The following is a 22,718-nucleotide window of genomic DNA, read 5'->3' on the forward strand; positions in this document are numbered from 1 at the left end:
AAAACGGGAAAAAATTTAGTGCCTCGCTGACTTTTTGAAAGTGGAAAATACACAAGAAAAATGTAAAATATACCATTAATAAATCTTAAAATATTAACTATATACTGTAAGGATAATATGTTGGATATACTGGCTTAAAATATATTGCTAAAGTTAATTTTATCTGCCCCCTTTTTGTTTTTAAACATGAGTATTAGAAAATTTCAAGTTATTTAAAATAAAGTTATGTGGCCCAATCTCTGTTTCCAGTAGACAACACTGGTCTGGAGCACTGGGTCATTTTAAGAGAATAATTTCTAAGCAGAATTAGCCTTTGCTGTTTCCTTCTGAAACATTCAATTCCAGTAGTGATTGGAATAAAAAATAAAGAACACCTGAGTCTGACAAAATTATTTTTGTTAAGCAGACAAACTAATTAGAGGTAACTGAGGTCTGTTTCAATTTCTAGATAATAAATTTAGAATCACTGGCTGAATTTTTAAAAATATATCCAGAATTTTAAAATCAGAAAATATCTTACTTCATCAAAATTAATTCTATGCAGAAGAAAGCATACTTCATGCAATATTCTCAAATTCATTTAGAAAGTTTGTGGTCCCATCAGAACAAGAAGTTCCAATTTTCAACCTCTTCTGCCTAAGGGTGATTACATATAAAGGAAAGAATTTAAATAATAATTCCAAGAAAAACTATCCAGCAAATGTCATCAAAAATGGTTTGTCTTAGGATCCTTCAAAAGTTCTTTCTGCACAGTATAGGTCACATAAAAAGTTGATTTTAAAAAGAAACATTTATCTTCCAAAGAAGGTTTACTTACTTTGCAATTTAATCAGTTGTTCTTTCCCACTTTCCTACAGTCTTTTTGAAAGATATATCCCCTATCATAAGAGCTGTATACTTACTATAGCCATCCATTGGAATAAAAGTGGCCTAGAAAGGGTTAAGATTGGGAGCAAACTTAAGGCCAAACTAAAATCAAAAAGTTGCTGATGTGAAGTACCAGGTCTCCTGGGGAAACAACATACAGGCTGCACCATTGACTTGCCAATTAATCCAAGGAGCCACATGGCCATTAGTTCGGGAGAGATGCTTGCTTGACTGTTTGCCTAGAGGTAAGAGCTAGGTTTGCAGCTGCCAAGCAGCAGGATGACAGAAATAAATGGTGGGAGAAATTAGGACTAAGAATATAAGTACTTCATTATCTTGGCTTGGCTTCAAAGGAATACCTGAATGTCAAACAAACTACGGCATCTTGCATAATATACAGATTAATCTATCACAAAAAGCCTTCAAGATAATAAATAATTTTCTAAGTATCTTTACAATAGCTTTATACTAGGTACATTCTACTAATTCCTACAAAATTCTAAACCAAGTCTTCCAATTTAATAATTGAAAACCTGAAGGTGGGCCCATATCACTTTCCAGGGCTATAAATAAGTTTCATATAGTAAATTCAATGAAGGAGTTATTAAAACTCTGCATGTTAATTATTACCTGTATATTAATTACTATCTTGCTCATTTTTGTCATAACTTGCCTATTTTCTTGTTTGGGGCTCAGGATGCTTTTAATGGCTACATGATTTACTTTTCTATGGATTTCCATGTATGAAATGGTTCAGTGAAAGTGACTGTATTTGATTCTGACACTGAGAAATTGCTAACAGCTCATACCTACTCTGAAGTTAATTAAGAACATCCTGGATATGTTCTTTGGGGAGGTACTTCAAGGTAATTCATAGAAAAAAAATTCAACTGAAAGCATCCAACTAAACAGCTGAAATCTCAACTGTGTTCTTTAAATGTATTTCAGCAAAACACAAGGATACTGGGGCATGAAACGTAACTAAATAAAGTCACTGAAATTATACTTAGAAAAATATTTGTAGCTTTCTCTCATAAAAATACTGCTGTACAATTAACATATTTAATACCCTAAAATGTTTTCTGTCAGAGATACATTTTCTTATTCTACATTATTTCCTGTCTTAATCATGGCCTGGTTGATGATACAATATCTGGGATGAACTCCCAGCCTCATTGAATCTAGTTGGGTACCACTTTGTACTGTGCCACCCTTTTCGCACTGAATCAGAACGAAAAGAGTCTCGGGCAGTCGACAGCTTCATCACTGCTTCCAAGTTCAGGTTGGCTGGGCTCCCAAATCTCTTGGGGTATGTTGGCTGCCAAAGCAAATTAGTCTCACTTTATCTTTGGGGCAGTGACTTTGCTAACTTTATTGGCTGTGTGGGGCCTAGGCCTTCCAACATGAGCAGGTGACACATTGAAAAAAAAGAAAGTATAGTTAAGATATTGATCTCCTTCCCACTCAAAAATGACATTTCCAAAAAAATAATCAGAAAATCTACAAGGGAAGAAGAATCCAGTCAGAATACATGAAAGAAGTCAGGGCTTAAATTATAGTTCAAAGTGGACAAAAGAGCAGTGTGGAATCACCACAAGACCGACATTAGTAGTAAATTTACAATCTGAAAAACATTAATGTCATTGATGAAGCAGAGGAAACAACAGATCATATCCGGCATATATAACAATATATATATATTTTTAAATATATATAAAAGATGGTAGAGGGAAAAAAATAGAATGAAAGAAGCAATCAAATTTGGAAATCACAGAGAAGTTGGACAGGCTTGAATAAATCAGTCGAAGAGTTACGTAGTACTCACAGAAACATGTCCAAATAGAAATGTTTAAGTTTGCCATCTGTATCTTCAGCCTCCCGAGTTGGTGGGAAAACTGGAGGTGTGTGTGTGTGTGTGTGTACTTATAAATACATAAAAAGAACTCTTTATTTCAAATATGCAGTTTGGTTGATTTATACATTTGTAAAAGTTGTCTCAAGTTGTACTGAGCCTAGAAATGGTTAACTGTGGACAGCTTCTCTTTGTCAGCAATGTTCCCTAGACATCAAGGACAAAACCTCAGAAGGCCTGATCACCAGATATTCTTACGTGATGGGTCTGAGAAGGGCCCAGGATAATTTCTTTTCTAATGTCTAAGAGCAAGAGAAGAGACTTTCTTAGGTACCAGTGCAGTCCCCGAACATTAAACAGCATTTGGCACATGATAAATACCTTATAAATAACGCATGAATGAATAAAAGAAAAATTACTAACAATTAAATAAGTGAATAAAGCACACATGATTCTGATGCAAAACTGTCCGTGGACCAAGCAAGCTTCAGGAAACAGTGATCTGGAATCTTTATTCCTCTTCTTTAATTTCAAAGAATGATGAAAATTAATATTCATTGCCACTGCAGACCACTCAGGAAGTGTGGCTTGCGCTATGCGGCATCTAGTTGATTGAGATACCTCTGGTTTACTAATTCAGGTTTCAAAAGTAATTGGATGCTATAGCAATTATTTCCAGAAAGACTTCCTTCCTCAGTGATGAAACAAGTTTTCTTTCAGTTGTGAGTGCACACAAAAGTTCTAAAGTTAATTGGATAGCGTGTAAGCTTGCTTCACTTCATAGTAATCCTTTACTGCCAATCTTGTCATCTCCAGGGTTAAAATCATGGCTTCTCTGAACTCCCTGCCCATGTGGATAGCAACATCACCGACAAATGAATTTAGTGAGAGCAACTAAGTACTGACTGAGGACAAGTTGACAGCACACCTACTCATATAATCTGCCCGTGGTCACTGATCTCAAGTGCATTTGTTCCCTTCTCAGTCAAAGGCTAGGAAATGAAGAGTTAAGCCTTAGCAGGGCTTCCTGAGACGGCTCCAGAAGTTCGGAATTTGGAGACTTAATACTGTATCCTGTCCCCTTTATGATCTAAAGTACAGAGAACATCAAAGGTTAAGGTTCGCTTCGACCTCCTAATTAAAGCTGCTTCTCAGTTGTGACAAACTTCAATACAACGCTACCCCAGAATGGACTCCTCTTACAAACAGTCTTGTTCTACAAAGTATTTTAACTGCAAAAGCAACGATAAGGAGAAAAGCTGATTTTGTGTCTGTTGTAAATTTTTGACAGAGAGCTAGAAGTTAACAGTCACATTTATATTTAAAAATATATTACCCAATAAAAGGTTGAAATCTAAAGGAAAAAGCTATAAGGATTTGGAAGAGGCAGAGTTTAAATTTTATTTGAGGGATCAAGGAATTCTTAGAAAAGGAAGCATTTCAATGACTTCCATGTAGCAGGTACTAAGCAAATATTTGTTGTCAGAATATTATAGACACTCTGTAATAAGCATGAAGTATGAGAACCACTTACTATTAAGCAAATTTTTAAAATTACCTTTAAGATATAAACCTGAATTTTACACTGGCTGACAGGGTTCTTCGTGGCCTGACTTCTCCTACCCACATTTTGAATTACATTCTTCTGAGTCAGCCACAACACGTATTAATTTCCCAAAGCATAATATTGTGTCCACACATTGTGTAACGTTTTCCTATTATTTGATACGACATCGTCACGTTAGATTTTCTCTGTATGTGTCTGGAGGCAATTTTGCCACTGTCCCTTAGAGCCCCTGGTGACCAGGTGAGAGAAGAGGCAATTCTAGCTGGTATCCAGTACCTACACCTTTTCGAGTCTCCACGTTACACAGGGCACAGAGGCATCTGGCTTTATCATGGTATTATGAATTTTTAAAATGGCAAAGGACAAGACACATATCAGCTATCTTCTGCTTCTTCTTTTTCTTTGCAAATTCTCAGGATCTTGGCATTGGGAGAAGACTACAGATAGTAGTAATGAGAATTAAGTTATTGTTAACCTTCCCTCCCTGATTCTAACTTACATTTCGACAATACTTGATTGCCATGTTGACCTTTTCCACATTTTGGTCTTAATGACTCTCTTACTGAAAAATAGTCTAAGTCCCTGCTACTCTGACCTCTCAGAGGACCACAGCTTAGGAGAGAAGGGATGAGTTAAGAATTCAGCTACTCAAGATGGGAAAGGACAGCATTCTAGACATGGAACCAGAGGACAGTTGGGGGCGGCGGGGAGCCTGTGTAAATCTCTAGATAAAGCAGAGACTTTTTTTGAGATGACTTTGAAATTAAGGTCTGATACATGCAAGGAAAAACAAAATAATGTTAAGAGAGGCTAAGACAAAGCTATGAGAATAAGGATTCTGTGTGTTGATGAAATGTCCACGGAAGCAATCCCAAGTGCAGAGTCAGTTTACGTCCCTTCCCTCTTCTCATTCTTCCCCTTCCCTGCTTTGAAAAACATTCACAGGAATTGAATGGCTTGACTCATAACTGCAAAACCAACTAGCACATGTCATCCTATTGAAGATGAAATATATCACTGACAAGGTACAATATGGAACCAAGTGACAGTTTTTATCAGGGTGTTGCATTTTTCTTGAAAGTTTATTTCCCAACAGTAACCCCTCTAAATCAACTACGACTTCATTTGTTATATGAATAATGATTTCATTTGTCTTAGTATTCTATTGTCTCAGTGGTCTCCAACAAATACTATTTGTTTTTCAAATTTACATTCAAATTCTAGTTAAGTAACATGCAGTGCACTATTAGTTTCAGGAGTAGAATTCAGTGGTTCATCACTTACATACAATACCCAGTGCTCATCACAAGTGCCCTCCTGAATGCCCATCATCCATCTAGCCCCTCCCCTACTCACCTCCCTCCATCAACCCTCAGTTTGTTTTCTATCATTAAGAGTCTCTTATAGTTTGATTCCTTCTCTTTTTCCCTCTACCACATGTTCATTTCTTTTCTTTCTTAAATTCCACATATGAGTGAAATCATATGGTATTTGTCTTTCTCTGACTTATTTTTCTTAGCATAATACACTCTAGCTCCATCCACATCATTGCAAATGACAAGATTTCATTCTTTTTGATGATTGATAATATTCCATTGTGTGTGTGTGTGTGTGTGTCTGTGTGGATGGATAGATAGATAGATAGATGATAGATAGATAGATAGATAGATAGATAGATGATAGATAGATGATAGATAGATAGATAGATAGATAGATAGATAGATAGATAGATGATAGATAGATATCAGCTCTTTATCCACTCATCAGTCAAGGGGCATTTGGGTTCTTTCCATAGTTTGGCTATTGTTGATAATGCTGCTATAGACACCAGGGTACATGTACCCCTTCAAAACTAGATTTTTGTATCTTTTGGGTAAGTACCTAGTAGTGCAATTGCTGAATTGTAAGGTATTTCTATTTTTAACTTTTTGAGGAAACTCCATACTGTTTTCCAGACTGACTGCACCAGTTTGCACTCAGTGCAAACAAATACTATTTTAGAAGTACTCTTGTCAAATTATTTTCTATTCTTTAGAGCATACATATATAAATCTAACTACAAAAGAAGAAAAGAACAAGACAATAGCTTCAGAGTGATTCAGAAATATGTTGGGTTTTAAGAAAATGGATAATCTCTACTAGTAAAAATTGGGTAACTCTCAGAAAGTCTTTGGCTTTTACTTTTCTCCTTTCTATTAAACCATGCTCATTCTTCACTACGCATATATTTACTCACCTGAGAGATCAGTGAAATGTACTGTTCATACTTGGAATAACAAAACAGAAGGACTCTCAGCAGAAAAGTGAGGTGTAATAAACCAGTTCTCCAGTCAGAGCATAGTAGTGAAACTAGAAGCATTCTCATTAACTTAAAATTGAATAATAGTTTCAGTGAAAATAGTGACAGGTCGATGGTATAGGATGGTAGAGGCACTAAAATTGTTCAATTCAAAACAATTATGAAATTCTAAGTGAAAAATACCAATGTATTTTTTACCCCTCAAGGACTTACACCTTCATGATACTGTACTCATATTCTGTGTTTTCAGGTTCATGCTTAAACGATCAATACAATAATGGGTTGAGTTGTTTTCTGACACTTGTGAATCTTACCCCTTTACTCTTTCATTCTTAGGATATTGTTTCTAGGGTAGTATGTAATTAAATTATTCCCCTTAAGTTTCGCCTGCTCATTTCTACTATATGGAAAGTAAAATTTCATTTATCATAAATGCTTGCCTTTGTTTAAAGATCTATTTGGCCCTCTAGGTTCTATGTTCAAGAAAATTACCTTAGTCATTTCATGAAAACAAGATTATAGTGACTTTCATTTTGTAGGAAATATGAAGTCACTACACGTTTAAAGACTGATGCTATAGACATAGAAGGACATTCTAGAAGCAACATAGACTAAAAACTGACTGGAATTTTTAAAAATAATGTTTTTAAAGTACTGAGTATTCAAATTAATAAGATTATAAAAGATAGATAATAGATATTGAGAGGTATTGATATTGGGCCCATAGTAGCAAGGCCTGATTGAATGAACTGATAAAGCAAGGGAACAGAGAAACCCATAGTAATTATTAAGTTGTGTTTCTGTTTCCTTGAGATAATGATAGCATCACTAATGAAAATGATGAAATTAATTCAAGGAAATGATTTGATGAGAAAATAGAACGTGTGAAATCAAGATATTTCTGGAGACAGCATATAAAAATATTGTAATTCCAGACATTTATTCTCAGCTTCAGATCCACGTATCTTTCTGACATTTCTTCTCAGGTGTCCTAGAGTTAAAGGTGACTCAAAGTGAGCAAAACCATATTCATATTCTGCTCCTGTTCTCTCCTATTATTTTAATTCAGAGATGGCAGGTCAGAAAGAGAGTTACCAGATTTGCCAAGTAAACTTGAATTTCATAAAATGACAAATAATATTTTAGTATATACATGTCCCAAATATTGCATGGGATATACTTACACTAAAAACAAACAAAAAAATCATTATTTACCTGAAATTCAAATTTAGCTCATGTCCTGTATTTTATAGTATTTATTTAGAAGTCAGGATTTTATCACCATGCCTTTTTTCACATTCTTTCATTGCTTTTTCTACATCAATCTATCACCAAGTCCTGAAAGTTTTATTCCCTAAATATCTTTTGAATCAGCCATCGAGTCCTCTGTTGGTACCACATGCAGCAGATTAAGCTACCATTATCTTCACCTAGAACACCACCTCACTAGTTTCTCCATGATTCTCCTCTACTTCTCTGGCTTCCCTCAACTCTTTTCTCCAATCTGCTCCTAGTGCTTTATTTTCAAAATAAATATCTGTCATATCACAGCACCCCCTCAGACTGCTTGAAAATTTGCTCAAAGGATAAAGATAAAAATTCTTTGATTTGACACAGTTTACAGGTCAATAAGATCTGACTTTTCCTGACTAGTTTTATCTCACATGTGCCCCAGTGACACTGGCCTTTTTCAGACACAAACAATCCAGGGCATTCCCATGAAAGGCCTATAAACCTGTTTTGTCCATGGTTTGAAACACTCATGCCTCTTCTGACCTAGTTAATGCCTACTATCGGCCTTCATATCTCAATTTAACTATCACTTCTAACAGCAGCCACCCCTGGTCTGATCTTTTTATTACATTCATTTATAGCATTTCCATTCATAATCTTCATCACAGATTAATTTTACATGGCTTTGTCTGATTGTTTGAAATTTTATTTTCCTGCAAGAATCAAGGCACCATGATGGCAATGACCATGTTGGTTGTTTTTTTCTCTCATTGATAACTTCAGAATTAAGCCTGGTGTGGAATTTATACTTGTGACTGAATAAATATTGTTTGAGTAAATCATGTCTGGAGGATATTTTGAGAAAGGAATTGACATTGGTAAGGTGGTCTAGGGAGAGATGTGAAATGGTTTAATGGATAAGACTTTATGAGATTTGGTTAGATATAGCAAAAAAAGAAGAAAGAGTGATGATTTAATGGTGAACATTCAGAATCGGGTAACTGGTTAAGGACTATGAAGAGAAGAAAAAGGAATAATCAGAGTAAGGAATCAAATCTTCAATAGGAGTTGATCAGCATTTTCAAACACTGCAGAGTGAAAAAAGAGAAAAAGGAAAGAATCAGTACTTAATGTATCAGTTAGGGGGTTATTGGTGACCTTGCATAAAGAAAAAAATTTTAATGGTGGAATAAACAGCCAGCTGCAAAATAAACAGCCAACTGCAAAGTACAGCAGAAGATGAGGTCAAGCTTCTGTTTTGAAGGATATATCCCTAAAACTCGTCATGTTGCTGAAACTGATTTCACTTAGAATTTAAAAGGAAAACAAGCAGATACTCTTTATATAACCTGTACACATGATTCTCTGTAACAGTGTTTGATATATAAATAGGAACATTATGTATAATTATAATAGTTTCCAAATACAAGAAAAAAAGAAAAATTAAACAGTTATTTAGTGCACTCTGTGTGTGCAGATAAATATACACATACTTTTCGGCAGAAAAGCAAAATCTGTCAGCTGTCAGAATGTAACAAAAGCACAAGACTACTCACCTTCCACCAAACAAAACCTATTTTTTAATAGAAACGCTCTTCAATTGTTATACAATTATAGCAAAGGGTATTGAACGAAAGGAAACTTTTATTTAAATAGGTCCAAAATTCGTGTAACACAGTAAAAAAGACTATGGCAAATATTTCTCAATCACTTAAAAAGCATAAGTCAAAAAAATACATAATCCTCCTTGTATACCTGACATGGAGTATATGTGTTTTCATAGATTCTAACATTGAATTAAACATAGGCACCATTCACGCACTTTCTATGATTATACCCATTACAATTTTTAAAGAACTATGCTGTTTATCACTTTCTTTAACAAATATTTCATGAATTATTATTTTCCTTTTGCTGGTTCACTTAATGCAACATGTAACATCTAAGCAAAATAGATTAACATTAGGAGAAACAAAAACTTAAAAATTCACGAGTGATCGTGTGTCAGATAGAGTGTCATCTTGGGGCATCTTTCTTTTCTCACTTCTCCTTACTAGAATTTCTTTGAGGTAAAAAAGGTGAGCCTTTTTTGTACCTTAATATTTTTTAGCTGTTCTTTAAAGCAGCCAGTGGGAAGTTTGAGAGGACACTGTGGAAAGATAGCCTGGATTCTCTGCCAAAGGGACCCATCCTTTGCTAAAGCCAAATAGCTTTAAGTGTCAAGAATGGAAAGGCTGGGATCCCTGGGTGGCGCAGCGGTTTGGCGCCTGCCTTTGGCCCAGGGCGCGATCCTGGAGACCCGGGATCGAATCCCACGTCGGGCTCCCGGTGCATGGAGCCTGCTTCTCCCTCTGCCTGTGTCTCTGCCTCTCTCTCTCTCTCTGTGACTATCATAAATAAAACAAAACAAAACAAAAAAATTAAAAAAAAAAAAAAGAATGGAAAGGCTGTGGACACTGTAGAAAAAAAATGTTCGGGATCCCTGGGTGGCGCAGCGGTTTGGCGCCTGCCTTTGGCCCAGGGCGTGATCCTGGAGACCCGGGAATCAAATCCCACGTCGGGCTCCCGGTGCATGGAGCCTGCTTCTCCCTCTGCCTGTGTTGCTGCCTCTCTCTCTCTCTCTGTGATTATCATGAATAAATAAATAAATAAAATCTAAAAAAAAAAAAAATGTTCATTTTGCAATAGAGTGTCAAGCCTCCCTCAAGTTGAACCAGAAATGAAAATTCAGCACTACACCATTTTTTATCCCGTTACATATTGTTACGTGAATGAAGAATTATTGCAGAGAAAAGCATCTTTACTTTTACTGCTATTGCCATATGCCTTCTATGAGTAAATATATCTTCCATTATACTACTGTATATTGGTGTTTTAAGATGTGCTTTTAAAAAACTGTATTATGCCTTGAAAGTACATAATAACCATGTTAAACAACTTTATTTTTCCAAGAAATGGTGCATTTTTAAGTGTCATCTACTATAATCATTTTGCATTTAACATGAATTGAACAGGCATTCTCCTTCAGATGAACTTTCTGATGACAAACTTTGAAATTGACAGATTAAAGCTGATTTGAAGTTGTCAAAATATGGTATAGGTATGTGCACAAAATACACATAAAATTTTACAGATGGTGGACTACTGGTTTACATGGCTGCTATGTTAGTATACCCACTGCCAGTTAAATTAGTAGTGTCACAATCTATATTCCTGGCAGGTGTAAATGACTTTTAGCACATCAATCATTAGTTGATAATGATGTCCCTTCAGTACTTAAGGTTTACCATCGATTTTACATTCTAGGCAAAATAACACACATATAATCTCCATATCTTGTTGTAGGATGGGTTTTAAAATAAACTAAACATTTATAGACTTGGGGAGAATCTATTAAAAATAGCAGACCTAGTCAATTATCAAATTATCTGCTAATTACTCCACATGACAATAGGGATTCCAAGTTCTAACTTTCACCTTACACAGATTAGCATTGAAAGTGAACATTCAAGAAATCTCTGATATGTAAATGAATCCACGTAAAAAATCTTCCTGAAATAGCTGCTATTATAATGTGGACAGTTCAATGATTTGGAAGGTATTCTACGAGGAATATTAAATTAACTGAACAACTCCTCATGGCTGAACTAGTCTTTAGTAAAGGCTACTGATTTCATGATCACCATCAACATCACCATTATTATTCATAATAATGCCTTAAATTTGTATAGCACTTTACAATCTGAAAAGCACTTTTACATGTAAAGTAATCCCTCTCCAATTTTAGTTCCTATTATGTGAGTTTCAAATATATGCAAATTTATTTCTATATATTTTTTCACATCTACTAGAATATCAGTTCCACTCACTTCTATTGAAGATCACTTTGAAAAAGAAAACTGGGTGTTGGGAACCTCTAAAGGAATTTAAAGTGGGTTGTCCAGAAATAGAGATTCTTACAATAGAATCTTTGAAAAGATAAAGAAAGAAAAGGAAAAAAGATTCAGATCAGAAAACCACATCAGATGAGAAAAGGAATGGATGGAAGTAAGAGCGCTGATGACCAGAGCTTCAGTAGGAAGTTATTTTGGGTGAGATTTCTAAGAATATGTAACCCAGGCTACAAGGGAGGCCATATGTGAGATACTTACTCAGTAATATTGAGGAGGTCATATACAGCGATTAAAGAGTTTTTCTGCTTCAGCATCCAAGTTACTCTATGTTCTATAGTCCGCTTTGAGACATGAGAGATGAGAATTAACAAACTGAAGTCATAAAAATACAAAACTGTTATGTATTTTTTGGAAGGCACAGATATAATGGAGATTTCTTTAAAAGAGCTACTTGGTGTGCTTATTATATAAAAATTGCAAAGCTAATATGTACGATCTTTAAACAGCAGAGAGGAAAGAACCTATCAAGTTCTTTTATCATCAAGTACAAGATGATAAATTAAAATGGTACAGTACCCATTGTTACTATACTAAGATGTGTCAGCTGTCATTGATTTTTTTATACTGATATCTTAATCTAATGTCCCAACTTTGTTTCTGCAAAAATATGATTCTATCTATAACTCCAAACCTCAATCCTCAACCCCTTTTATTTTTCCATTTCAATTGTTAATTGAAAACTACTGAGAAAATTTTGTTAACTTAAGGTTCACAACCATCTTTCAGCATAAAAGTTAATTACTCATGATTTTCTGGATGGTTTTCAAATCATAAAAGGAAAAAAGTTATAATAAAAATAATAAATGAAACTAGGAAGGTTACTTTCAAATTTGATCTCCAATTGCTAGGAATTCTCATATTCTGAACAACAGTGTTGTTAGATGAATGACTCCAGATGAATCACACCACCAGATAGCCATACCTTTGTGTGGTCTCTTCCCACATTGAGACTTAGTCTGGTCATGTGATTTGCTTTGGTCAATGGAACATTAGTAAATATGAAGCAAGCATGAGCTTCTTAAAACATTTGCATAATGGAGTTTTGCTACTTGGATATACTTTCTTGGAACACAAAAACCACCCTTCTCTGAGGTAGCTCAAGCTGGGCACATGGAATGGCTGGAGGATGACCAAGAAACAGAATCAACATTTACCGCCAAGGATGCACAGGTATTGTCCCATTCAATGCATTGCACTATGCCTGGCTCTTGCTTGATCCTAGCTAAAGATCCCAACATTGTAAACACAATTTTGAGCAAGTAAAATACTATTTGTTTTAAGCTACTGAGTTTTAGAGTGGTTTGTCAGGCAGCTACAGGACTTTTTACAGTGCTTGGTGAGCTTCAAAATGTAGATGATAATAAAACAAAATATAAGTAATTATAGAGGCTGAATACTAATAAAAGTCATAAAACAGCTTTTGATTATATAACATCACTCTTTAACTTTAATAGTACTTACTATTTTTACTAAAACATGGTTTCAGTTGAGTTTAAAAACAATTAAAAAAATATATCTTGCTTACTTCAATAGGCATAGATGCTATGCAGAGATTCGGCTTTTAAAAATTTACAGGAATAATTCATTTTAATAATTCAAATACTGGCATGTTCTATTCTTATCAAGAACATCCTTTATTCCAAAAAACAAAAGAGATTTAAGTATGTTAAATTTTAGTGCAAAGGACACTAAAAATGTTTTTTCTTTGGAAAAATGGCTGATATTTCAAACAATAAGTTTTAGAGACAAAATATCTGTTTTCCATTTCTATAAGACACATATTTATGCAATTTTACTCACCAAATTGTTTTTGGTGGCCTATGTTGTCAAAGATATAGTGACATCACAGATGATTCAAGTGCAATATTCCTGAATTATTATCAAATAAAAGAAACTCTTTGATCACATTTCCATTATTGTATAAATTACAAAATTAGAGATAAATTCTTCTACAAGGGAGAAATTTGATCATTAAATGCAGCTAATGTATTTTGACATGCACCTAACAAAAAAAATATATAAGCCATAGATTCTTCATACTATCTACATTTGCCATATATTTTCTGTGATGCAGAGTAAAAATGGGCTTGGGTATACTTTTTTATTTATTTTTTAATGGGAAAGATCAATGAAGGCGTAAGACTAAAAGAAAATTTGTAAGAATTATTGCTGCTTCATAATTTCCTGAATGTAGAAGACTGATACAGAATTTAATTGTGAGTAAAATAAAAAGTGCACTTTCATACATTCCCTTCCCACCCCCCAAAAAACTTGGGAATTTGTCATCTTTATTTCTCATTCGTTTACATTTGTTTTATGTTATTTATAATGCTTTTGGGAAAGCTGTGACTTTTGACAGTTGAAAATGAACCAAGAAAGAGAGGGAAGAGGCTGCTGAATTTAGAAATATGAATTTAATCCAACATAAACAGAAGTAGAATTCAAATTCACATAATTTCACAGTAAAATTTTGCACATTGGAGGTGCTACCTATCAATGAATATCTAAATTTATCAGGACATGTCTTGTCACAGGTAAAAGAAATATATCATTAATAATCTCATCTTTTGAAATTAAAATCAATTCATAAATAATGCAGATTACTTTCTTTAAAAACTAAAGAAGCTTCTACCTTACAGAACCAAAAGTTAACTTTACTTCAGTAAAGAGAATTCAGTGATACTATGCATGAATCATTGATCCTCTATAGGCATCACATCAGTATGAGGGCTATACAATAAGTCTGTGCTTCGGTCTCTTTTAATATCTTTACTCACCACCATGGTGAAATCATGATGAGTTATCCATAATCATCATTAAGACTGACGAAATGATAAGGTGAACTCTGCTAAACCAATTTATATGATTTGAACTGGCTTCTCTGTCGCATACTTAAGACTTACTGCTTCAATTTGTTCAATTTTATCATGTGCTGCTGTAGTACATTTAAATACATATCTATTGAATTAATGTTCACTGTATTTAAGTTGTGAACTGTCAAATGAATATGTTCAACTAAATATAATTTTGTCCTATTCTTTGTTGTTTCTGATCTTGGTATTTTTCAAGAATATTCACAGCAATAGCCTCTTAAAGAATTAAAACTTATCAAAAATATCTGACATTTTCCTTGCTTATCAGGTGTGAGAAAACAAATTAGTGACATATAAGATTTATATATGAGCTCTATAACTCTCAGATTTTATTCTGAATCAGATCCCATACTAATACAAAGGTCCCCTTTGCTATGTTTTCCTGCATGACCCTGTGCAAAATTTAATGCTTCTATAAATACAAATATGAATATATAAAGCATACACAGCAACTTAGATTTGGATGTTTTTAGGTTAATCCTTGAGAATAGTAAGTATGTCTTACAGTTTGTGCACTAAGGACAATAATAGAGTGTGAAAGAAGAAAAGAGAGAAAGAGAAAGAAGAAAGAAAGAAAGAAAGAAAGAAAGAAAGAAAGAAAGAAAGAAAGAAAGAGGCAAAAAGGAGGGCCAGAAAGACATAATCCAGGGGGAAACAAGCAGAGTCTAGAAGCTATGTGTTAATTCAACACTGGGGGAGGGGGATCAGCAAGTAAAGTCATGGAGAAATTGTGAAAGTAGTGAAACACTGCCTCTGGGGTAAGAGAGGAGGAGAAACAGCCATAAAAATTTAAAGGGCGCTAGAAATTTACTCAGATGCCAAAGGGAATCTGTGGAAGAATTTATTGGATTCCCTGCATGAGAAATTTAAAGTTCAAATACAGCATCTCTGGGCTTATTGACCGATGCACTAAATGAATAGGAGATGTCTTTGCGTTATCTCTATAGACAGATACATTATATATTCAAGAACACACACAAATCCATATACCTCTGCATATAACAAAATAATATATTTATGATAATTTCAGGTAAAGAATTATTTTCATTTGAACTGGTTACATAAAATATGATTTTTACAGAAGCATTTTTGATAAATGACTCATTAAGAGTATTTAAGAAACAAAATATTATTTTATGCACTAGAATATTCCACATATTTATGAACCACTTACTTATTTGTAACATAAATTATCATATAACATAATGTTTTTCAAAGTCAAACTTGCACCAGACAAAGCTAAACAGGCAAGGAAGACTTTAAGACTATTTGCAATAAGGGGAAATAGCTCAGCCTGAGATCAATTTCATTGAAACAAAGAGATGAGGAGTTTTTAAGAGCTGGGGTGGGAGGAATCCTAGGCCACCTGCATTTTCTAATTGGGCTTACTCAAAAGAAAAGTAAACTTTCTCATATCTTTATGACCGGAGGTAGTTTTACAACTTGGAGCAAAGTGTCCCAAAGAAGTTAGGTTCCCACTCTCCACAGAGATTGGGAAATGGTGCCATCTTCCTTGATGATATATTTCAGAGAGATGATTCCCAGGTCCTTGAGAAAGAAATTTCTGGGTTGTAAAATTAGCAAGAAGCTTTTTAAAAGATTTACCTCTCAGAGGGGCAGAGAAAAAAATTATAATTATACATTTCCTAAAGTAAATGGTCTAAGAAAAGGGAGGTCAGGGGCCTAGAGAAAGGAAGAAACCTATCTGAAGTTCAGTTAAGCTGAGGGGAATATTAAAGCCATCTTGGCCTTGCCACAAAAGCATTTCATTTCATTTTTATTTTATTTATTTATTTTTTAAATTTTTATTTATTTATGATAGTCACACAGAGAGAGAGAGAGAGGCAGAGACACAGGCAGAGGGAGAAGCAGGCTCCATGCACCGGGAGCCCGACGTGGGATTCGATCCCGGGTCTCCAGGATCGCGCCCTGGGCCAAAGGCAGGCGCCAAACCGCTGCGCCACCCAGGGATCCCTCATTTCATTTTTAAATGATAGTTTGATATGCATTTCTTTTACCTTTTATTGTTCAACCCATATTGATTTATCTTTGCATTATTTAATATATGAATATATAGAATATTTTTAAATTATAAATGATAACATAGGCTTATCTCAGACTATAGATCTATAATGTCTGGATCCATTCATGCCATCTATGGATCTACAATCCTGAGAAGATTTTAATAGTACAATCACTATTTACTCTTGGGCTATGATGAATTTTAAAAAAGCAAACCAAAAAACCCTGGTTCCTAAACACTTAGAAAAATTGGGAGAAGTGTCCATTTTTTTAAAGATTTTATTTATTTATTCATGACAGAGAGAGAGAGAGAGAGAGGCAGAGACACAGGCAGAGGGATAAGCAGGCTCCAAGCAGGGAGCCCAACGTGGGACTCGATCCAGGGTCTTCAGGATCCTGCCCTGGGCTGAAAGCAGCGCTAGACCGCTGAGCCACGGGGGCTGCCCTCAATTTTTTTTTTTTTTTTTTGTGGTATCTGCTTCTCAAAAGTTCTACCATTGTGCTGTGAGAAATAATTTAGAGTATATTATCTATCATAAGATGAACTGACAGTAAAGTGTTTTAATGAACATAATGTAAAAAAAATAGATTTTTTTCTTTTCTTTCTATTTTAAAGTTTCTTTTTAGACATAATACAATTTTAGTATTAGAGGGAAAACAGGTACCTCACAGAAAAAATATTTTAAACTCCTTCAAACACACAGTTGCATTCAAAGGAACTTGAAACCTGATGTATATAAAAATTTCTGTCATTTATAAAATGCATGATACTATACATTAGTCAAATTCAAATACCTCAGGAGGCTTTCTTCTTCTCCTCTTGGCTGCTGATATTTAAGAAGGGAAAATATGTCAAAAATATCTGGGATATCTGAGCGAAAATGAGAATGGGGTCGAGCTTCTCAAACTACACAGGGTTCTGTGTTACCAAGCCATTCCAATGCATCTTGCTAAGAAAACACTTCTCCTTGAGTGCCTTTGAAAATAACCACAAATGTGTGTGTGTGTATACACACACACACACACACACACACAATGGAATATTACTCAGCCATTAGAAAGGACGAATACCCATCATTGCTTCAACGTGGACAGAACTGGAGGGGATTATGCTGAGTGAAGTAAGTCAATTGGAGAAAGACAATCATCATATGGTTTCACTTATATGTGGAATATAAGAAATAGTGAGAGGGGTTATAAGGCAAAGGAGGGGAACTGAGTGGGAAAAAATCAGAGAGGAAGTCAAACTATGAGAGATTCCTAACTCTGGGAAACAAAGGGTTGGGGAAGGGGAGGTGGGTGGAGAGATGGGGTGACAGGCACTTGATGGGATGAGCACGGGGTGTTATACTATATGTTGGCAAATTGAACTTAAATTAAAAAATAAAAAAATAAAGCAACCCAATTTTTACTTTAAAAAAAGAAAATAACCACAAATGATGAGAGATATTATGAAGGTTTTATTTTGTATATAAATTTTATAGAGATGAGGGGAAAAGAGAACAACAGTATTCTAGAACAGTATCTGGTAATAGTCATTGTTCAATGGGGGAATAGCTTCATTTGACAAATATTGAAGAAAATTAATAGAAGTAAAACTTGCCAATTTTATCTCTAGTAAATTCAGTAACCATTTTTTGAACATCTACTATGTTCCTATCATTCTTACACTTTTTTTTTTCAAATTATCAGGAAGGTAAACTTGAGAAGGCTAAACCAGCCTTCAGACTATTGTTTAAGAAAGCTAGAGTGTCCCCTCCCCACCATGTATAACGGAATGAGCTGTAAGCAATCCATTTTTCTTGGGAGATAAAGTTGGGAGTCAGATTCTTTTTGAAGCTGGTGATACCACCTATTCTGAAGGCTCAAAGTTCTTCTCATTTTATATGGCAGCCTATTATTAATAAGCTGACTTATATATTAGTAAAATAATGTTGACTTATTATTTTTGAGAAGTAGGATCAAAGTCACATTATTAAAAGGGATGTACCTTTTTCATGAAATCAGATGATGTTGACTACTGTTGTAAGCAAACTTGCTTTTAGGTAATTTTTGCAGAAACTTACCACAGCTGGGATGCCTGAGTGGGTCAGCTGTTGAGCTTCTGCCTTTGGTTCAGGTCGTGATCCCAGGATCCTAGGATCGAGTTCCACATCAGGCTCCCCGCAGGGAGCCTGCTTCTTCCTCTGCCTCTCTCTCTCTGGGTCTTTCATGAATAAATAAATAAAAATCTTTAAAAAAAAGAAGAAAAAAAATAAAAAAAGAAGAAGAAGAGAAAAGAAAGAAAAGAAAAGAAGAAAGGAAAAGAAAGAAAAGAAAAGAAAAGAAAAGAAGAAAGGAAAAGAAAGAAAAGAAAAGAAAAGAAAAGAAAAGAAAAGAAAAGAAAAGAAAAGAAAGAAAAGAGAAAAGAAAAGAAAGAAAAAAAGAAAAGAAAAGAAAAGAAGAGAAAAGAAAAGAAAAGAAAAAAAGAAAAGGAAAGAAAAGAAAAGAAAAGAAAAGAAAGAAAAGAAAAGAAAAGAAAAAGAAAAGAAAAGAAAAGAAAAGAAAAGAAAAGAAAAGAAAAGAAAAGAAAAGAAAAGAAAAGAAAACTCACCACAGCTGCTGTGCACACAGGTAGGGGAGAAGGGCAAGGGGATTTGAGAAGCAAAGTTAAGATCTAGAGGGAAGACACTGTGTCTGGAAAGCCTAACACTTACAAACACCCCTCAAATCTCTTTAAGAGAATTAATTAGGTGATGAGACAAATCTTGGCCTCCTGTTGTCATCCTGCCATGTACATTATGTCAACCTGAGCTCAATTTGAAGAGATGGTTGGGAAATAGATGGTAGCCACTTCCTGGCCACTTTGGGTGGCACACTTTCACCCAACCTGCATCCCAGAGAAGCTTGATGTTAAATTGATAAAAAAGAATCTCCACATTTACTAGAGATGTCTTCTAGGAAGCCCAAGAATAAAGGAAACCTTGTGCTAACAACAGCAAAGGAAAGGTGAATAAAGAAGAGTTAGCAGGGAGTCTACAAACAAATGATGCTTCTGAGTACAGGTGTATTGCAAGCCCTGGGGACATTCAACCTTTGTTTTTCTTCTTTTTGTCTGCATTCCAGAGTTTTTCTCCCTTCTTATATAATAACATAATCTCTAGTCTCTGTTGCTGTTGATATGATTTAGACAAAGGGTAAAAAATGGATAATCTGTAGCACTGGCCTTCCTGGTGGTTATTTATAATCCCAGAAGAGCTTGTTAAAATAGAAGGATTGAGTTGCCAATTGGAGGAAACTGTGAGCAAGAAATGTATGCTCTTCCTATTCCTTTCACTATTCCTACCACCCCACTTCTTAACTCCCCAAACCAGCTCAGCAGGGATCAAGACCCTTCCTGGCAGCTCTACAGACAGCTCACCAACCTTCCCTCATATACTCAAGTGTGTCACACAAGAGATACAGAATTTCTTTACAGAAATTATAGTAGATTGAAAGAATTGCTTTGCAGTAACTCAGAATTGAGTCATATAAAATATAATGCAAATTATTTCTAAATTGATGCATAAGTGTAATTTGAAGTAAGGAGGAGAAGCAAAAATAAATATAGGAAAATAAACAAATAATGGCTTTTCAATAGTTTAAAAGGGTACGAATCCAGGTTCGGAATTAAGTGGTTAGGAAATTCTTCTCTGTAATGTATCAACGTAATATTGTACATGAAGCACTTTGGAAACAATAAAACATTATTAATGACTTTGTCATTATCTCATCTTTTAATTCCATCAAAGCTAAAGCCTTATTCTGTATTTTCACTTTGATCCCATGACCAGTATTCTGCTCAGTTATTCATTCCATATCAACTGTTATCTGTCCCTAACCTGAGGGATACCTGAAATAATCTTTAAGAAGCAGCTGCACACTTGAACCAGTTGTAAAACTAAACATTTCTTAAAGAAAATCAGGAAAAAACATATGTATCCCTTCTCCTATCAATGAGTATATATATTTTCTCTCTCTTTCCCTCTCTCTTTTCTTCTCTCTCTCTATATATATACTTATATATATATACTTATATATATACTTATATATTTATATATATATACTTATATATATTAGAATTCTATTTAGTACTATTAGTTCTATTTAGTACTTTATCATGAAGATCATTAAACATTTAAAAGTATAAAGATATGCAGAATTTTTGCTATCGTTTGTTTTTTGTAACTCAAAAGTCAACTCACAATTCAGGATTTGGATGCATATCAAGTTTCCTTAGACATGATATTTTAAGAATGTCCTTTTGCTTTGTTCTCTTTTGTTTATAAGTTGACAATAGGTACCAATCATTATAATATAAATAATATATAAACTCATTGAGTGCTTACGATGTCCCTTGAGCACCATGTATTAAATAATTTAATCCTTACAATCATCTTAGAGAATCAGTACTACTCTCTTCCTGTCCTGCATATGAGGAAACAGGGGCCCTGAGAAATTAATTAAAATTCCCCAAGTTCCCACAGCCAGGAAGTAGAGAGGTGGGGTTTCTAACCTAGGCAATGTGGCTCCTGAGCCCAGGTTCCTAAGAGCTACAATATTTTGCCTCTTGTATCTTATAGACAAGAGACTATATCATGGGAGAAACATGACTGCATGTGGAAAAAGGTAGGAGACTTTGCTAGATAATGCATTACAACACAGGAACTGGTAGCACAGTAGTGGAAGCAATGTTGAAGGAAGTTGAGTCAGAATGGTCAACAGATTTAGACATTTTTAGATAATATTTTGCACATGATCCAAAGGATAATTCAAAAGGGTATGATGTAACCAAGCCTGTGTGTTTTGCAAAGACTTCAGACTAATGCATACAGAACTATTTTAAAAGGCAAATTATAGATTGGTGAAAGTTTAGTAGACGTATAATTCATCTCTGAGTCATGGAACCTAAGTCTATAAAAGGGAGTTGGGTTAGATCATCTATATGGTCTTTTTAAAATCTAAACATTCTATGGTCTCATAATAAAGGAAAAGAAAAGAAAATTTGCCTATAAAGCCATTTAACAAATAATCTCTGCTCTTAAACTGGTATGGTCTGATAATCATGTTTCTAAGTACTTCCTTAATGATAATGGAAGTACATAAAATATTTGCCTTTTAAATTTAAAGTCAAAGATGAATAAATATAATAAAATTTTAGGAAGAATATAATTAATGAGCAGGTATGTATTGAATATTTATTATGTGCAAAACACTCTCTGATGCTCAGAAACATATAAGATGATTCTGAATTATGGGCACTACATTATCAGGATTTTAAATTTTGAGTAAAGATTTAAGATCAATGTGCATGAAATAATAGTTTAAATATCATTTAACAATTAAGCTGTTTTACTGTGCAAGTAACAGAGAAGAATTCAAAGTAGCTGAAACAATGTAGATACTTCAGGGGAAAAGAAAAATTTGTTTGAATAAGTGATATTGGGCAAGTTTATAAAAGAGTGTGGATTTTAGTTTGGACACGACTTGACAAGCAGTGGGGGCAGAAGGTGGAATGGATTAGAGTAAAAAGAGAAAGCCTGGGAGTTGGGAAAACAGGTTTAGGAGTTGGTTTATGAAATGGGTACAGAAATTTTGGCTTACAACTCAAAGAATGAAGTTATGGCTGGTATTCAGTGTGTTCCAGTCCATGCCACCTCTACAAGTTTAAGAAACTGAAGTGAGCACAAAGATGTGTGATTAGCATAACCATTTATGAGGCCAGAGTCATAATAGACGACCGTGGAAGCTGGTGAAAGATATTAATTGTAAGCTCCAAATCAGGGACTTTCCAGGAATGCTCACATGTATTAAAAGCATCAGAAGAGCCACAGTTTATATGTCCACCAGTCTCTTGTGTCCCCAGTGGCTGCATAGACTATTCCAAGAAAAAACCATCAGTTCATTATTGCTTGGGATTTAAGAGCAGGAACATCCATCGTTCAACGCATATGCACCACTGGGCTTTTAAGAAGGAGACTGAAGGAGTGCGTAGTACTGGAGGAGAGACTAGCAGTCTGCTTTCTGAGGAAGC

The 22,718-nt window shown here is 34.6% G+C and overlaps 1 long non-coding RNA gene across 1 annotated transcript in view; it reads right to left on the bottom strand.

Moving 5' to 3' along the window:
* LOC112653640 (uncharacterized) overlaps positions 1-22,718 on the bottom strand; it is a 35,132-nt gene that overhangs the window by 9,780 nt on the left and 2,634 nt on the right. The window contains exons 2-4 of the long non-coding RNA XR_007409718.1: positions 18,733-18,897; positions 13,572-13,640; positions 11,970-12,052 (exon numbers count right to left, since the gene is read on the bottom strand). This is a non-coding gene — a long non-coding RNA (uncharacterized LOC112653640). The remainder of the gene's footprint in view (positions 1-11,969; positions 12,053-13,571; positions 13,641-18,732; positions 18,898-22,718) is intronic.

This window comes from Canis lupus, chromosome 3 (genome assembly GCF_003254725.2).
Source record: "Canis lupus dingo isolate Sandy chromosome 3, ASM325472v2, whole genome shotgun sequence".
Lineage (NCBI taxonomy): Eukaryota > Metazoa > Chordata > Mammalia > Carnivora > Canidae > Canis > Canis lupus.